Source organism: Spermophilus citellus (genome assembly GCF_964194105.1).
Source record: "Spermophilus citellus genome assembly, chromosome: 5".
Lineage (NCBI taxonomy): Eukaryota > Metazoa > Chordata > Mammalia > Rodentia > Sciuridae > Spermophilus > Spermophilus citellus.
The window spans coordinates 115,366,509-115,380,659 of record NC_138186.1 but is presented as its reverse complement, the minus strand read 5'-3'; positions in this window follow the sequence as shown (position 1 = coordinate 115,380,659).

The window sequence follows — 14,151 nt, the reverse complement described above, 5'->3', positions numbered from 1 at the left end:
GGGGAGAGATGTTCCTATTTCAAGCCTAGGGGGAAACTGGAACTGGGTTCCCACGCAATTGCTCTCACCCAGGTGCTGTTTCATTTCACATGAAACTTTCAACAGGCCAGATTGCTGAAGCCATGATATTTAAGGTTTGACTTAAAAAAAAAAAAAAAAATCTCACTACTCTTAAAATGAATGCTGCCACATCAGAAAAGAACCTGGGGAAGAAATTCTTCTTGCCTGTTTTTGTACCGACATGCAATTAGCTGACCAAATTATTGTGGCAATACTGTAATTATAATTAATTTTCATCCCTCTCAAAAATCTTGTCAAACCAGGCAGCTAAATAGCTTCTCAAATGTAAAACACACCAGGCCATTTTTCTCTAAACAGACTTTAAACGGTCAGGCCATTGGGGTCACACTGGCCCAAATGAAAGCTACTTGGGGACCTCAACTTGACAGATACAGTATTTGTTATTCCATGGCGGTAGCTTGCCTTCAGGTTGTAGTGAATAATGATATAGTTTTGCATAATTCCAAATTAAAGTGTGTGTGTGTGTGTGTTCGTGTTCCAAACATTTCCAATTATACTTGTCTGTTAAACACTTGAAAAAAAGTTGAGACAATTCTGTTGCCTAAGGCATTTTAAATATTTTATGAAGCACATAATTCCCTTTGTGAAGACTTTAAGTAAAAGATGTGTGTGTGTGTGTGTGTGTGTGTGTGTGTGTGTGTCTGTGTATCTCCTGCCATTGTAGTCAGAGAGCCTTAGGAAGTGAGAATGTATCAGTGATTTGCATATGCTTGGGTTAAAATGTCTCCCCAGTCTTTCAACAGACGCAGAGCCCCTGAAGTCTTCCTATGGTTGTTATTTCTAAGTGTTGTGCCCTCTTATGCCAGCAGGGTGCGCCTTAGAGGCACCTGGGTGACAGGGTTGGTTCTGGGGTTCTGGGCCTATCCTCCTCAGGCAGCTGACTGGACATGCCATGCCTGGGCTTCAGGGTGACCAAGGAGAGGCCTCATGGGGGACCTCAGGCAAGGGACACTTGTCTGCCTCATTTAGGGTCTACCAGAGAGGACACTGGGTTTCCATGATTTCCCTTCAACAGGCTGCCAGAGATTTTTCCTTTCAACAGAAAAAAAAAAAGGATTGAAGAACCCCTCAGGAGAATCACATATGATATTAAATACGTGGGAAGGAATACTGGAATGAGGTTGGTTTGCTTAAGAAGGAAACCAGCAAGAAAGGAAATAAAACCATAAATTCCTTAGGCAAATAATAAAAGAGTAGTTATTCTAATCTATCCCGATCCATGATTTGGCAATAACCTATTTTCATATTTATGTGATGTATGGGATATTTCTTATTTTTCTTATTAAAATTGTTTTTTAAAGTATTTTCTGAGATTGCTTTAGGAGAATTTTGTCAAATCTCTGAATAAAACTGGAAATGCCCAAAGGTAACCAGGGACTAAAAATTAGTCATTGTCAAATGTCTTGAAAGATGGAAATATCTGCACTCTTTCTAAAGAAATGGCTAAGGATTTGTATATGTAAAGCAGGAGGTGAGAACCATCTGATGTGTGCTCAAAAGGACACCCTTCCTAACTCTTCTCCAGAGTAGGTAGAGGAGGGGCTTTGACACACATTTTGTTATATGAGGTTTATTAGGGCTGGGTGTAGCTCAGTGGTAGAATGCTTGCTTCCTAGCGTGTGTGAGACTCTTCGGGTTCAACCTCCAGCACTGGAGGGGGGAAAAGCAAAGACACAGGACTGTGTAGGAGTAGATAATTTTAAAATGCCACATTTTGTTAAGGAGAAGGATGCAAACTGTCCTTTTTTTTTTTTTTTTTTTTTTTTTTTGGTCATAAACACACCCTAAGAACTGAGCACTTGCCCAGCTCTCCTGTTGTCTTGCCATGTGGTTACATCCCTGTGGCATGAGAGGACCACACTGAGAACCCCCGAGGGGAATCCAGCAGATGGTCAGACACCCAGAGACCTAGACATTCCTGTTTCCATTTTGAGATGTTAAACTCAGCAGCAGCATCTGCCCACCCCATCCCCCGTGGGCCCTGCAGGGGCTCCCAGAGTGTCACTCTCTCAGAGGGCTATCCAAGAGGATCCCTTCACGGACAATTGGAAGCTGGATTTTTGGAAATCTAGCATTTACTTGAAAGAGAATCGCTCTTATTTATTGCCACTAGTTAAAGATTATGGAAACATGTCTGCTAACAATTTGCTTTGTGTAATTTGTTCTAATGCTAATAAGCAACAGCTGGGACACTTCCTGTGGTAAATTCCTTTGTGGTTACAGTGGTATCATCACACACGGACTTCACCAAAATGCTATACTTGGGAAGAACACTCGCTCTTGCTCTCCCAGGCTTTAGGAAATTCCCCTCACTGAGAAGCAACACTGGGCCACAGCGTATTTTTAGAGGATCATTTGCTTTTCTTCACTCTCTGCTTTCCCAAGATGGGCCCCAGACCTGTGCTCTTAAAATCCTACATCACTCCTGGGGGTTCTTGGCACACTTAGCTTGGAGTTTGATTTCCTACAGAGGAAAAGATGGAAGGTACAGCTTAAGAAGGACACCTTTCTCCATTTCATGGCTGGACAAGGGCGCTGGACCATGAATTGATATCTGCAGGAGACACGCCCCAGAGCCCAGAGCTGAGCGCTGATTCAGTAATCAATTGAATAATGATGCCTGATGTATAGGGACAGCAACATCTTTCTGTCCAGAGTCAACATGTACAACTCAGACTTGCTCTCAGCTGCCATCCCACCAAGCTCTGATCCTGAGCGCAGCCACATGGCCTGAGCCTCAGAGTCAGTTCCATGTACTCCATGCCTGTTGAAAAGGCCAGCATACGCATCTTCCACTGGATCCAACTTTGGAACATACCCCTGACTTGTTTTCTAAACAACTCACTATGAAATACAACACCCTCACTGAGTGTTATTTTCCAATAATCATGTGCAGCCAAAGGCTACCTTCCTCAAAAGGAAAAGGAGCTTCCTTAAACCTCATCTGCCTCCCCCAAGACCTCAGAGCTGGACCACCTCCCCCACAATACTGAGAAATGGCTATGCCTGATCACTTCCCATTTCAAGATGTCTCCTCCCTTAGGAAGTGGCTTATTTCTCTGTTGGACAGCTCTGATTGTGAAAAAGTTACTTCTTGGGGAGACAGATGTCTGAGAATCTAACACAGACGTTTGAGATGATGCCAACTCTGAAATCTTTCTCTTTTTAACAGAACTTGTCCATGCAGTAACCAAGTCTATGAAACAAACTGGCATTAGGAGTGGATCCCGGCAATAGGTTGCACTACATTAGGATCGAGGAATGGACCATTTATATAAATGTAGAACTTAGGCAGTTCATGGCATCATCTTCATTAGGCTGTCAGGGGGAAAAATGGTGAAATTTTTGTGACCTTATAAAAAGGTGGGGGGATACCTGGGAGGATTTTCAGTGTTGTTATAAATCTGTCTATAGTCACATAAGCATATATGGTACATAATGCATAAATCAAGAAGGCCACGTGCCTCATAAACAACTGTGAAAAAGGCACTCTGAGATTTGAGGCCCCGTATCTTAATTGTACTCATCAGTGATATAAAGAACTAAGGAAGCTTTAGACAAAAACATGTTATGACTGATGAGAGAAAAGTAAACACAGCCTGTCGTGAATTTATGGAAGAGTGATGCAGTTTATGAACCCACATCCAAGTTAGATCTCGGGCGCGCATGCATGAACAAACATGTATCTGTGAGTTAAAACAACAATACTAGGAACTGGGGAAGGTTACAGCAGGGATTGTAAAAGATCTTGCTTTCTGGAACATTCTCTTTCATTCAGAACTATGCAGCAATGATTTAAAATCAGACCTGAAGTGCACATAACACTAGTGGATGTGGCTTGCTTAGATAAGATTCTACATGATGGAGTGGATTCTCTATGAAAATTTGAGATCTTGGTATTTGGGGAAAGCAGACAATATCCAGCGCCTGGCATAATACCTGTCTTAGAGGAAGTCTGTATTAATACTCTGGTTGACTGGTGAATAGAATGCTTGACCGGTTTTCATATTTCTTCCTAAGCACCATTAGATTTTTTTTTTTTTAAGCCTCAGGTTTTATCCTTACTGAAGAATTGCTAAAGGGACAGGCTAAAAAAATGGGCAGCAGGCCTTTGGCTTCCCCTGGCTCTTGAACACACCAGCCAACGGGCCACTTGCATTTCACTCCCATGGCTTTGTGTAAAGGTCTCACATTCTGCTTGGCCAGGTGCTACTGCAAGCATAGAGCATAACAACTGATAATTTATAGTTTTACTTTTAAAACACACCTGTTCCTTTTCTTCCTCAATATGGGATGCCACCCAGAAATAAGAGCTATGTTTCCATTGGCTGGGTAAGGGCTTCAGGACGGCTTCTCCTGAGCTCTGCCCAGGGACTTCGCCCAGGGACTCGTCCTGGGGCACCTTGCTCTGCTCCCAGAAGGCTGGCCTCTGGGTTGCTCTTCCCTACAACCCCTCGTAGCTCACACCTGCTGATGGAGAAGGCTCAGCCCTCAGGAGGTGTATTGAAGAGACCTTCCTCCTGCCCTTTTCTGATCTTGCTCCTCTCCTCCTTTGAGAGCAGATTTGGAAATAACGGGGACTTTTCTTATCTCCCCCACCAATGATTACATAGGAAGCTTGAGAAATTATCACAGGACTGATTTTCCCCCTCATAACCATACCAAAATCTAGCGTTTCATCTTTAAAAAAAAATCACTTTAAAAGCCTGGACATGTGTTCCAATTATGTTGTCGTTGCTCAGAATATTTTTAATATATCTCTTTAGGGACTGTCTTTAAAAGCTAGGATATATTCTTTTCAAAGTATAGTTGGAAGACAGTCATTGTCCCTTGAGGGTAGGATTTGTTTTATTTTTCTTCTTGGAGCAACCCATAGACTCTGGATCATGTCTGGTGAATAACAGGGGGAACTGAATTGAGGTTTAAAACGATGTGTCTTGATACACATTTGTTTGTCCATTTCTTGTGTATTTCTTCATTTGATAAAAATGGTTTGAACAATATCAGTCATAATTCACTTGTCAAATATATTAGATATCAGTATAAGGAGCTGCAATGCATAAACTATTTTGAAGGACAACATTATTTGGGTGTAGAACATTCAAAGTAATTTTGTTGCTGTATCTTTGGGCATGGTAAGCTGAGCAGACATACAGAGATCAGCTTCACACCTACAACCTAGAATCCCAGAGCAGGGATTCCACTTACTTCCACACCTTCCCCCAGGAGTCCCACATCACTCTGTGGGGGGAAGAACATGATGCAGTACAAGTAAACAAATAAATAAATAAATAAATAAATAAAATAAAAGAGGGAAAAAATCTCTCCAGGTTATCTCCTTCCATAACTTTACCTCCTCTGGAAAAGAAGATCATCCAGATGACCTTTAAAGCATATATAGCTCAGTTCCTTTTAAATACCATGGTATTTACAGGGTATTGGTCCCTTCCTCTTCTCCTTTATTATTCCGAGCTTCTCTCCCTCCTTCTGTCCAAAATCGTCATTGAGGTGTTTCCTGATCCTCCTCTCTCAGGGACCCATAATTCCTCCTCAACGCCACATCAGCATCACTTTCCCATCCTTTCTCATTACTTTTTACTTTTCAATTCACTCTTTCCTCCTATCTCCATGTCCCCCGCCCCATTCTTTTTTTCTATTCCATCAGCTCAAATGTCTTTTGAGAGAGAGAGGAGGGGGAGAAAGAAAGAAAGCATGAGCAGTAACCTGCTTCATCCCTGGTCCAGCAGGGCTGACCTCTGCGTGGCTCTCACTGTCCAGTTGTCACCTGCCCCCAGCATTCCTTGGCTCTCTCATGCTTCCTGCACTAGCTCCTTTTATTCTTTCCATTTTGCAAAGTCTAGTCCCCTCAGCTCTGTGTTTGAGTTTGGGAACAAGAGCCTCACCCCTTCTTGGAGTTTCATTCTGTGACTCATCCTGATGTCCCACTAGCAGACCTCTTGAAGCTTCATCAAGCGTAATACCCATCCCACTAGGTGTCCCTCCTTATTCAGCCTTGAAGGTCAAACACCAAGTGATCTGGATGAGCTATTTCTCTCAGCCATGCTGTGCCTTGCAAACTGTAATCCTAGAGGACTGTGACATCTGGGAGCATTCCCTATGCAGCGTTGCCCTGCCCCACTTAGCCCTGACTGTGTCCTCTGGAACCAAAGCCAGTTCAGAGCCTCATGTTTAAGTAGAGGGGTCCGGCCAGCATCAAAGACATGGAATAATGACCTAAATCCAGTGCATTTCTGGGGTGAGATTTGGTTTTAGACATTTAGGAGTCTGCTGAGATGCGTGCAATATTAAATAGTTTGCCTCTGAATAAAGGAAGATGATGATAAATTTCCCAAAGGACAATTTGGTTTAGGGGAGGGAGAAAGGCAGCAATTTTCTGGAAAAGGAATGCTCTCTCCTTGACTTACACCCCGCAAAATCACACACCCTCAAGGTCTTTCTAGAAGTCAAACTTGTTCCCGTTTTAGGAACCAAAGTCTTTCTGTCCAAGAGAAAGACTTGGGGGACTTTGATTTCCTTTAGTATCCATTGTGTTCTAAGCCACAATATTTAATTTGCTTGTCATCTTACAGTTTCATCTTTGATCCACTTGAGGATTAAAAGAAAGAAAAAAAAAGAGATCCTTTCCTCCTCAAGAAAGTATCACTTGCTTTATGAGGCAAAAACTTCCATCTTACAGACATTGGTTAATTAGATCATTTCTCTCCCTTGTCTGCATACCTGGATGTAACTTTATTAATAAAAAGATTTTATATTTCAAATACATTTTTGTGGGTAAATTTACTTTTTATTCTATATGCACACAAGGAAACTAAATAAATTGATTCAGTAAAATCTTTTCATCAAAATTGTCTTCTGTTGCTATTTTTTTTCTTTTCACTAGCAGTAAAAACTTTTTGTTAATTAAGTGCCATTATAACATCACAAAGCTTCAGGAGGCCAAAAGGTGTGTTTTACCAGCTCTGCAAGGCTGTCATTATCTGACAAGACTCTTGCTAAATAATGAGGGCACGTGAGCCAGTGGAAACCCCTGTCCTCAGAGCTCCTGAGGTGAAATGATGGTGATTGAAATGTTATGCCTTTTGTTTTGGAAGTTGACGGGTTTATTTGCAGATTCTTTCTTTTAACTCAGCCTTAGTTAATCTCCTCTTTATTCTGCTCCACTCCCCCCAAGCCCACTTGGGAGCCTCCGATCTCTGGATCTCTCTGTGTCTGGAGGGCGGCAGCTGCTCTCTCTCCATGGTCATGCTTCTTTCTTTCATCATACACTGAACACACTAGAAACCAAGGGTCCAAATGGGTCTCTCCTCATCTCAGTCAGAGAAAAAGAGGGTTGACTGCATTCCCTTTCCTCTACCTACTTGGTCTTTCCTCCCTTCTAATTAAAGATTTGAAAAGAGTGTGTGTGTGTGTGTGTGTGTGTGTGTGTGTGTGCGCGCGCGCGCATGCACGTGTGTGAACACCTCTGTGCTTCTTAATTGGGTTGGGGAATGTGAAAGAAAAATCATCAGGCAAAAGTCTATGCCTTATTTGCTGGTGCTGGGGCACAGGAGTAAGAAGGACCTAGAAAATGTACTGCAGATATTCTAATTACTTGACAAGTCATTGTGCTTTCACTTTTTATGGGCATAATGGAATCCAGGAACATCACTTCAACTCCATGTTTTATTTAGAAGTGCTTGAGAAGAGTGGAGCTTCTCGCTTAGAATGGTGTAGTTTTAGGTACTACTTGCTTTCTTCCCCCCCCCCCCAATACTGATGGATCTAATTCTGCAGACTAGACCGAAGTGAAAAGAGCACTCATTGTAATGGTGAGCAGTATTTTTTTTTTATTGTTGGTTGTTCAAAACATTACATAGTTCTTAATATACCATATTTCACAGATTGATTCAAGTGGGTTATGAACTCCCGTTTTTACCCCGTATACAGATTGCTGTGTCACATCAGTTACATTTCCATTGATTTACAAATTGCCTTTCTAGTGACTGATGTATTCTGCTGTCTATCCCATTCTCCACTATCCCCCCTCCCCTCCCCTCCCCTCCCCTCCCCTTCTCTCTCTCCACCCCCTCTACTATAAATCGTTTCTTCCACTTATATAATTTTTCTCCTACCCCTCCTTTCCTCTTATATATAATTGTGTATAACCCTGAGGCTCACCTTCCAATTCCATGCAATTTCCCTTCTCTCTCCCTTTCCCTCCCGCCTATCATCCCTGTTTAATGTTAATCTTCTTCTCAAGCTCTTCGTCTCTACCCTGTCCTTGGTTACTCCCCTTATATCAAAGAAGACATTTGGCATTTGTTTTTTAAGGATTGGCTAGCTTCGCTTAGCATAATCTGCTCTAATGCCATCCATTTCCCTCCAAATTCTATGATTTTGTCATTTCTTATTGCAGAGTAATACTCCATTGTGTATAAATGCCACATTTTTTTATCCATTCATCTATTGAAGGGCTTCTAGGTTGGTTCCACAATCTTGCTATCGTGAATTCTGCTGCTATGAACATCGATGTAGCAGTGTCCCTGTAGCATGCTCTTGTTAGGTCTTTAGGGAATAGACCGAGAAGGGGAATAGCTGGGTCAAATGGTGGTTCCATTCCCAGCTTTCCAAGAAATCTCCATACTGCTTTCCAAATTGGCTGCACCAATTTGCAGTCCCACCAACAATGAACAAGTGTACCCATTTCCCCGCATCCTCGCCAGCACTTGTTGTTGTTGGACTTCTTAATGGCTGCCAATCTTACTGGAGTGAGATGGTATCTTAGGGTGGTTTTGATTTGCATTTCTCTGACTGCTAGCGATGGTGAGCATTTTTTCATGTACTTATTGATTGATTGTATGTCCTCCTCTGAGAAGTGTCTGTTCAGGTCCTTGGCCCATTTGTTGATTGGGTTATTTGTTATCTTATTATCTAATTTTTTGTGTTCTTTGTATACTCTGGATATTAGGGCTCTATCTGAAGTGTGTGGAGTAAAGATTTGTTCCCAGGATGTAGGCTCCCTGTTTATCTCTCTTATTGTTTCTTTTGTTGAGAGAAAACATTTTAGTTTGAGTAAGTCCCATTTGTTGATTCTAGTTGTTAACTCTTGCGCTATGGGTGTCCTATTGAGGAATTTGGAGCCCAACCCCACAGTATGTAGATCATAGCCGACTTTTTCTTCTATCAGATGCCGTGTCTCTGATTTAATATCGAGCTCCTTGATCCATTTTGAGTTAACTTTTGTGCATGGCGAGAGAAAGGGATTCAGTTTCATTTTGATGCAAATGGATTTCCAGTTTTCCCAGCACCATTTGTTGAAGATGCTATCCTTCCTCCATTGCATGCTTTTAGCCCCTTTATCAAATATAAGATAGTTGTAGTTTTGTGGATTGGTTACTATGTCTTCTGTTCTGTACCATTGGTCCACTCGCCTGTTTTGGTACCAGTACTATGCTGTTTTTGTTACTATTGCTCTGTAGTATAGTTTGAAGTCTGGTATCGCTATACCGCCTGATTCACACTTCCTGCTTAGCATTGTTTTTGCTATTTGGGTCTTTTATTATTCCATATGAATTTCCTGATTGTTTTATCTATTTCTACAAGAAATGCTGTTGGGATTTTGATTGGGATAGCATTGAACTTATAGAGAACTTTTGGTAATATCGCCATTTTGATGATGTTAGTTCTGCCTATCCATGAACAGGGTATATTTTTCCATCTTCTGAGGTCTTCTTCTATATCTCTCTTTAGGGTTCTGTAGTTTTCATTGTATAGGTCTTTCACCTCTTTTGTTAGGTGGATTCCCAAGTATTTTATTTTTTGGGGGGATATTGTGAATGGAGTAGTTGTCCTCATTTCCGTTTCAGAGGATTTGTCGCTGGTATACAGGAATGCATTTGATTTATGCATGTTGATTTTATATCCTTCCACTTTGCTGAATTCATTTATAAACTCTAATAGTTTCTTTGTAGACCCTTTTGGGTCTGTTAGGTATAGAATCATATCGTCTGCAAATAGTGATAATTTAAGTTCTTCTTTTCCTATTTTTATGCCTTTAATTTCTTTCGTCTGTCTAATTGCTCTGGCCAGTGTTTCGAGGACTATGTTGAACAGAAGTGGTGAGAGAGGGCATCCCTGTCTTGTACCAGATCTTAGAGGGAATTCCTTCAATTTTTCTCCATTCAGAATGATGCTGGCCTGTGGCTTATCATAGATTGCTTTTACAATGTTGAGGTATGATCCTGTTATCCCTAATTTTTCTAGAGTTCTGAACATAAAGGGATGCTGTACTTTGTCGAATGCTTTTTCTGCATCTATCGAGATGATCATATGGTTCTTATTTTTAAGACTATTGATGTGGTGAATAACATTTATTGATTTCCGTATATTGAACCAGCCTTGCATCCCAGGGATGAATCCTACTTGATCGTGGTGTATAATTTTTTTGATATGATTTTGAATCCAATTCGCCAGAATTTTATTGAGGATTTTTGCATCTAGGTTCATTAGAGATATTGGTCTGTAGTTTTCTTTCTTTGAAGTGTCTCTGTCTGGTTTAGGTATCAGGGTGATGTTGGCCTCGTAGAATGTCTTTGGAAGTTCTCCCTCTTTTTCTATTTCCTGAAATAGCTTGAAAAGTATTGGTGTTAGTTCCTCTTTAAAGGTTTTGTAAAACTCTTCTGTATACCCATCCGGTCCTGGGCTTTTCTTAGTTGGTAGTCTTTTGATGGTTTCTTCTATTTCCTCTATTGTTATTGGTCTGTTTAGGCTGTCTATATCTTCCTGACTCAATCTGGGCAGATCATATGACTTAAGAAATTTATCTATGCCTTCACTATCTTCTATTTTATTGGAGTATAAGGATTCAAAGTAATTTCTGATTATCTTCTGTATTTCTGAAGTGTCTGTTGTGATATTGCCTTTTTCATCCCGTATGCTAGTAATTTGGGTTCTCTCTCTTCTTCTCTTCGTTAGCATGGCTAAGGGTCTGTGGATTTTATTTATTTTTTCAAAGAACCAACTTTTGGTTTTGTCAATTTTTTCAATTGTTTCTTTTGTTTCGATTTCATTAATTTCAGCTCTGATTTTAATTATTTCTTGCCTTCTACTTCTTTTGCTGTTGTTTTGCTCTTCTTTTTCTAGAATTTTGAGATGATATATGAGGTCGTTTATTTGTTGGTTTTTTCTTTTTTTTAAGGAATGCGCTCCAAGCAATGAATTTTCCTCTTAAAACTGCTTTCAATGTGTCCCATAGATTCCGATATGTTGTGTCTGTGATTTCATTTAACTCTAAGAAGTTTTTAATTTCCTCCTTAATGTCTTCTATAACCCATTGATCATTCAGTAACCTATTGTTCATTCTCCAAGTGATGCATGATTTTTCCTTCCTTCTTTTATCGTTGATTTTCAGTTTCATTCCATTATGATCAGATAAGATGCATGGTATTATTTCTACTCCTTTATATTGTCTAAGAGTTGCCCTGTGACATAATATATGATCTATTTTTGTGAAGGATCCATGTGCTGCTGAGAAAAAAGTGTAACTACTTGATGTTGGGTGGTATATTCTATATATGTCAATTAAGTCTAGGTTGTTAATTGTGTTGTTGAGCTCTATAGTTTCCTTATTTAACTTTTGTTTGGAAGATCTGTCCAGTGGTGAGAGAGGTGTGTTGAAGTCTCCCATGATTATTGTATGGTGGTCTATTAGATTCTTGTACTTGAGAAGAGTTTGCTTGATGAACGTAGCTGCACCATTGTTTGGGGCATATATATTTATGATTGTTATGTCTTGTTGGTGTATGGTTCCCTTGAGTAGTATGCAGTGTCCCTCTTTATCCTTTTTGATTAACTTTGGCTTGAAATCTATTTTGTTTGATATGAGTATGGACACTCCTGCTTGTTTCCGCAGTCCATATGAGTGAAATGATTTTTCCCAGCCTTTCACCTTCAGTCTATGTATATCTTTTCCTATCAAATGCGTCTCCTGTAGGCAACATATTGTTGCATCTTGTTTTGTGATCCATTCGACTAGCCTGTGTCTCTTAATTGGTGAGTTTAAGCCATTAACATTTAGGGTTATTATTGAGATTTGGTTTGTTCCTCCAGTCATATTTGTTTATTTATGTTACTAAACCTGATTAGTTTTCCTCTTTGATTACTTCCCCCCCTTTACTGTCCTACCTCCCACTGATGGTTTTCAATGTTATTTTCAGTTTCCTCTTCCTGTAATGTTTTGCCAAGGATTTTTTGAAGAGATGGTTTTCTAGGTGCGAATTCTTTTAACTTTTGTTTATCGTGAAAGGTTTTAATTTCATCTTCCATCCTGAAGCTTAATTTTGCCGGATACACGATTCTTGGTTGGAACCCATTTTCTTTCAGTGTTTGAAAAATGTTATTCCAGGATCTTCTAGCTTTCAGAGTCTGTGTTGAGAGATCAGCTGTTATCCTGATTGGTTTGCCCCTAAATGTAATCTGCTTTCTTTCTCTTGTAGCTTTTAAAATTCTCTCCTTATTCTGTATGTTGGGCATCTTCATTATAATGTGTCTAGGTGTGGATCTCTTATGATTTTGCACTTTCGGCGTCCTGTAGGCTTCTAGGATATGGGATTCTGTTTCATTCTTCAAGTCTGGGAAGTTTTCTCGTATTATTTCATTGAATAGATTGTTTATTCCTTTGGTTTGGAGCTCTGTGCCTTCCTGTATCCCAATGACTCTTAAGTTTGGTCTTTTAATGTTATCCCATATTTCTTGAATGTTCTGCTCATGGTTTCTTAGCAGTCTTGCTGAGCTGTCTATGTTCTTTTCAAGTTGAAATACTTTGTCTTCATTGTCTGATGTTCTATCTTCTAAGTGATCTATTCTGCTGGTAGTATTCTCAATTGAGGTTTTAAGTTGGTTTATTGCTTCCTGTATTTCTAGGGTTTCTATTTGTTTGTTTTTTATTACTTCTAACTCCCTGTGAAATTGATCTTTTACTTCCTGGATTTGTTTCTGTAGTTCCTTGTCAATGTGATCTTTCATTGTCTGATTTTGCTGTCTCATGTCTTCCTTGAGACTCCAGATCATCTGAAGCATGTATATCCTGAATTCTTTATCTGACATTCCATCTGTTGCAGCTATTACCTCTTCTAGGGTTGAGTTGACCTGCATTGCTTGTCGTCCTTTCTTTCCTTGTCTTTTCATATTGCTTGCGTTTCTTTCTGCTTGGTGAAACTGTTGTGTTTTTGAAATTTTCCCCCTATTTATTTATATTGCTCTTGTATAGTTGGGAGATCTCTCTTGTAGGGCGGGTAGTGGCTGTGCTCCTCCTCTAATTAGGGTGATCTATCTACCACGCTGGTTGGTCGTAGGTCTGCCCACCCTGCGGGCGCGGATGGCTGCTCTACTTTTCCCCCACTCCAATTGTGGTGACGTACCTACCACGTCCTCGGATCGTTAGTCCTGATCTGGATGTGGGCGGCAGCTCTGCTCCACCCCTACTCCAATTGGTGTGACGTGTCTACCACGCTGGTCGGCCTCTAAGCCTGTTCTGCCAGTGGGTCTCAGATCTGCCTACCTTGCGGGCTTGGGCGGCAGTTCTGTTCAGCCCCCATTCCCAGTGGGGGTACCTAACTGCCTCTCCAACGGGTCGCTGGGCCTTTTCCGGACACTGACGGCGGCTCTGTTCAACCCCCACTCCAACCAGTGTGACGTGACTGCCTCGATGCTACTTGTCCACCACACTGGCAGGCTGCCGAGCCTGTCCTGCCAGTGGGACGCAGGTCTGCCTACCTTGCAGGATCAGACGGTGGCTCTTCACGGCCTCCACTCCAAGTGGGGTGACTTGGCTACCCTGCCGTCGGGTCGCTGGTCTTGTTCCAGGCGTGGGTGGCTACTCTCCTCGGCCCCAGATGCAGTTGGGGTGTCGTGCTACCACACCGGCAGGTCCCTTAGCCTGCTCTGGGCGCAGGTGGCAGCTCCACTCTGCCCCCCAGGCCCCCGCAGCACCCAGCAGGACCCGGACCAAGAAGCAGTCCCTGTAGGATCCTCAACCCTGAGCCAGAGCAGCTTAGGGAGCCAGGAGCCGGC